This window comes from Ananas comosus, linkage group 24 (genome assembly GCF_001540865.1).
Source record: "Ananas comosus cultivar F153 linkage group 24, ASM154086v1, whole genome shotgun sequence".
Lineage (NCBI taxonomy): Eukaryota > Viridiplantae > Streptophyta > Magnoliopsida > Poales > Bromeliaceae > Ananas > Ananas comosus.
The window spans coordinates 7,412,982-7,418,477 of NC_033644.1; positions in this window are offsets into that span (position 1 = coordinate 7,412,982).

Here is a 5,496-nt window from a genome sequence, read left to right on the forward strand (position 1 = left end):
ATTTTGATCAACCTATATATTGTATATTAAATATTTTGAAAGTTTTGAAGGACATGTTAGATATTATCCAATTTATACAATAATTAATTAAACAATGAAATCCTAGCTTTTTTAAAAGGATAATAATCGAGTTGTTTTATTATATATTCTTCATGTCAAATTAAGTCAATTAAAAATAGCACTTCATCATCTTTGTTGTCTCGTACCATGGCTTACATGATTTAAATATAGATTTTGGAGACCAAAATGTTTTCCAAAAGAGATATGCAAGTTCTTTACATAGGATTAAGAAATACTTGCATAAATTTAGAGGCAATGTTGGTTATTTATTATGTGGACTATATATATTAGGTGTTATTTCCATTTGATTTTACAAATAAAAGCAATAACGTACGTAGAAGTTCAGGACCTCAAATATAATTAATCCTTTCCACTGTCAACTTTTCTTTAATCTCAGCACATCCATTAGGCTTTGTTATTAAAAAAGTAAAAATCTGATACGACTGTGAAATTCCGATAATCCTACATTCGATGGAAACAGAATTATAATTAAATATATAAGAGATTATATATTCTAATAATAATAACTGAATTTAATAATTTTGTGATAGTTTAGGCCCAATAAAGTCTTATTATTGTTACTAGTGAGCCGGATTAATGCTACGTCGACATGCTGAATAGAGAATACAATTGGTGGTATAGCACTATATGCTATTGGAAGTATTTAAAATTAAAAATAAAAATTTTATTAAAAAAATAATAAAAGACTTAAATTTCAAATTGAAGGTACTTTCTGGCTCTAAATAGTAAAAAGACTGTTTTACACAGTTAAATTTACAACTACATCACATCGGTCATTAAAATTGTATTGAGAAATTTTTATTAGGAGTCTATTGATTTATATATATATATATATATATATATATATATATATATATATATATATATATATATATATATATATATATATATNAATAATATATATTCAATCGTGCCAATTTGGATGTACTATTATTAAAAATAACTTAATAGTATGAAAGATATACTACTGATAGTATGCAAATCTGACTTGTCTACCGAAAATAACTTTTCTTTTTTTTTTGAGAGAAAGGTAACATGTTACTTGCTTCATTCATTGGAAGGATGAACAAATTAGCTACAGGGGTGAGGCAACTTAGACCTCGAAGAGCATGCCATTAAAAAAATAAAAAAATAAAAAAAAAAAAAACACTAACTACTGCTTCTGAGATGAGATATGTTGCTCTCACAGGTTCAACAGCTGTTTAATCCTGTAAACTGCACGTGTAGGGTCCGGCTAAACCTGACGAAAGATAGCCTCGTTCCGGATCATCCAAATAACCCACCAGCAGGCTATAAGACCAGTCAGTCTGGTACGCAAAGTCTGGGGGCTACTTCTGGCAATCCACCTATCACATACTAAAATAACTTGATTGTACCAAACGTATACTACCGTCAGTATACAAGCTTGCAGACTCACAACCTATAACAAATGAGTTAGCCAGTTAGGTGGGCTTGGAAGGTTAGGGTTTTTTTTTTTTTTTTTGGAAAAACTTCAAATACACCCCTTTGGTTTCGCAGTTTCTCACTTTAGTACCCTATGGTTTAAAATGTATCAAATTAGTATCATGTGGTTTTGCACTTTCTCACTTTAGTATCTTATACTGTAAAATGTATCAAGTTAATACTCTGTGGTTTCATTTTTGTATCAAATTAGTATCCTGTGGTTTTATTTTTTTTTTTTTATTATTCATTTCGAGGTATGTTTTTCGTTGAATCAGTGATAAAGTTAAAACTAAAGGATACTAAAATAAATATTCGATAAACCTAGGTAGAGTATCTGAAGTTTTTTTGTATATAATTTAATGAAATATTAAACCATAGGATACTAAATTGAGAAAGTGCGAAACCATAGGGTACTAACTTTATACACTTTAAATCACAGGATACTAAAGTGAGAAAGTGCGAAACCAAAGGATACTAACTTGATACAATTTAAATCAAAGGGTACTAAAATGAAAAAATGTAAAATCACAGGTGAGGATTTTAGAGGAACTAATAACACAGTTATGTTTTGGTTCGAGTACGAATATATCAAACTTTTTAGTTTTGAGTTCGAAATCACTATAATAGAATTAGGTTGTAAAGACATATTTTTGATACACTTTTATATAATTGTTTTATTTATACTAAATTTTTTTTAAAAAATTTACTAAGTCCTAAATATAAAACACAATCTAATTAAAAATAAAAGTTCCTCTACTCAACCAATCCCATCCAATCCACTCGGCCCGATTACAAATAAAAAAGAAAAAAAAAAGAAAAATTGATCACCATCTTTCCTTCTCCTTTTCCGCCGCTACAGCCGACGAAATAGGGTTTCGGCGGCTGGAGTTCGGCCGCGAGGGTTTTGTAGGGATCGTAGAGATTATGATCACCACGTGTTCCTCCACCACAGCTCACTAGAGAAGTGGATGCCAAACATCAAGGTGGCCCTACATATAGCAACCCTATATATAGCAACACTTTTAAAAGTGTCGGTAATTTAACCAGCAGCACTTTTTATGATCGGTACGTAACGATATTTAAAAGTGTCATTATACACTGTTTTTATTATAGTGAATTAGCTTCATTTAACTCTAATTATTATGGTGTTGGGTTTCATTTGAAGAAGTTTGTTCCTGGATTGGGATTTGAGAAACCGCGTTTTCCATTTTCCCCCCAATTAATGTATGAAAATGAAATGGCCTGTGTTATTTCTCATTCAACGCTGCACATTCATGTCTGGAGCCGATGACATTGATTTTAATAATAATAAAAAATAGAAAAAAAAAAAGAGGAAACCAATTATACTAAGAGCCTAATATCATTCGAATTTCTATAAAATAACTATTATTCTCTAACATATATTTTTAAATTTATTTTCACTACAATAAAATTAAGTTATAGAAACATATTTTTAGGACACTTTTATATAAATGTTGCATTTATATCAAATTTTTTTTAAAAAAATTATTAAGACCTAAATATAAAACACAATCGAATAAAAAACAAAAAGTTTCTCTAGTTAACCAACCACGCCTAGTCCACTCGGCCCGATTACAAATAAAAAAGAAAAAAAAAATAATCACCATCTCCCCTTCTCCTCTTCCGCAGCTGCAGCCGATATCGGTAGAAAAAGTAAAGTGATTTTTCAGCAACATTTATTTCATTTAAAAACAAAGATTATAAAAAACTATTTTATAATGTTTTTCTTATAGATATATTATTTTATTTACATGTACTAATTATTATCCTACATTTGTTGTTACTATAATTTATATTTGTGAATTAATTAAATGCATTCAAGATAAGTATGTATTATAATATGTAGAGTGGTACATATTCATTACTATATATATATATATATATAATATTTTAATATATTTTAATATAGCCCGTAAGGTATACATCCAAAGTTTTCATTTTTTTCCGTCGGAAAATAATGGAAAAGAAAAACTTGCGTTTCTCTTGCAAATTCGTAAAAATAGTGTTACAAATAATTTATTTTATATGGAATCAAACAAGTGGAAAAATATTTTCATACATCAAAAAAAATTTTAATTTAGAACTTCTACTAATGTTGTAAAGAAAATTTGTTGGAATAAATAATTAGCATGACAATGAGTAAGGTCACTATACTATTATACTGTTATTAGTATAGAAACTTTTGTGCTCACGATAAAGAATAAGACTTGTGTCAAAAAATTACGTACAGTCACTACAAGAAAAGGCGATGAGAGAGGCGATTTTTAGTTGTTGTAGAGGCGGTTTAAACCGCATCTATGATTTGTAGAGGCGGTTTCTGCAATCGCCTCTAGACTGCCGGCGTAGACAGCGCCTCTATAATGTAGAGGCAGTTTGAGCGACCGCTGGGGGAGCTTATAGACGATTCTACAGAGGCGGTTTAGACCACCTCTACAAATTTATTTATTTTATTTAATAATTTTTATTTATTTAGCAATAATATAAAGACGGTTTAAACCGCCGCTACAAATATTATTCTGTAAAGGTGGTTTCAACCGCCTCTATAGGTAAAAAGCATGTTATTATATAGAGGCGGTTCAAACCGCCTCTACATGAAAAATATCATAACAATTTTATTAAAATAATTAATTTAGATTACATTTTATGAGCAAAAAATTAAAAGTTTATTAAAAACATATAGTAGCAATACAAAAAAGGGAAAACTTCAAAAATTCCCCTGTGGTTTCGTAGTTTCTCACTTTGCCCCCCTGTGGTTTAAAATGTATCAATTTGCCTTCCTGTGATTTTGTTTTTATTTTTTCGGTAGTTTTTTCGTTAATATTTCATTAAATTATATACAAAAAATTTCAGATATCTATCTAGATTTATCAAATACTCACTTTAGTACCCTTTAATTTTAACTTTATCACTAATTTAAAAAAAAAATTGATTAAAAAAAGAGAAAAAAGAAACCACAGGGAGGCAAAGTGAGAAACTACGAAACCACAGGATAGATTTTTAAAGTTTTCCCTACAAAAAATAACACAATTCTCAACGAGAAACAATACAATTTTTTAACATTATTAAAAATTTTATTATTCAACATAATATGTAAACCAAATACATAATCTCATCCAACGTCTATACATTTGAATTTTCAATAGTCTGTAAAATTTAAACAGTTCTGCAATATTCTTCCGTTGTAAGCTCATGACTTGCATTCGAGAAGTGATTGTTTGGAGATGAGTCATTCAGATTATTACCACGCGCAACTTGAAAAGTATTGAGGAATATAAAATTCAATTACTGCAAAGGCACCAATAAATATCATATTGCACCAATTAACAAAAATACTAATAATTTAGAAAATTGACAACTAATTTGAAAAAGTTATTTCTTTGAAGAAAAAATTGAAACTCTTTCAATCAACAGATTAAACAAAATCAATAATTAGCAAATTAGTCAAAAAGCTTCTATAATTAGAATCAAAGAAGCATGCTCAAGCTGTAACTAAATCCCAGAAGTTTTACTCAATAGTTTTAATGGATAAATCAAAATCCTCAACAAGATCCTTTCACATAGAGGTCCCAATTAGTTAATATGTATAGGATAATCAAATAGTTTCTGAAAACAATACAGAAAAAGGACTATGACTAAAACGTAAAACTATAAACATACTGACCCTGTAGAAAGTGAAGCTATATCAAATGCTCCACATCTTATACTATTTCAAATGCCCACATCATATGTAACTATATAAATTCGATTAAGTGAGTATAAAATGGATAGTCAAAATAATCTCTTAAAAGTAGAAAATAAGACTTTTAAAGTCAAGATTAGAGTTATTATTCTCGATCTCTATAGTAAATAGAATTTTTTTATTAAAAGTTCAACTGATTCTGATATTTCTACACTGTTAACTCAGAAATGCTTCATATCGGCCATTAAAGATGCCGATTTTGAGGCCCTTTG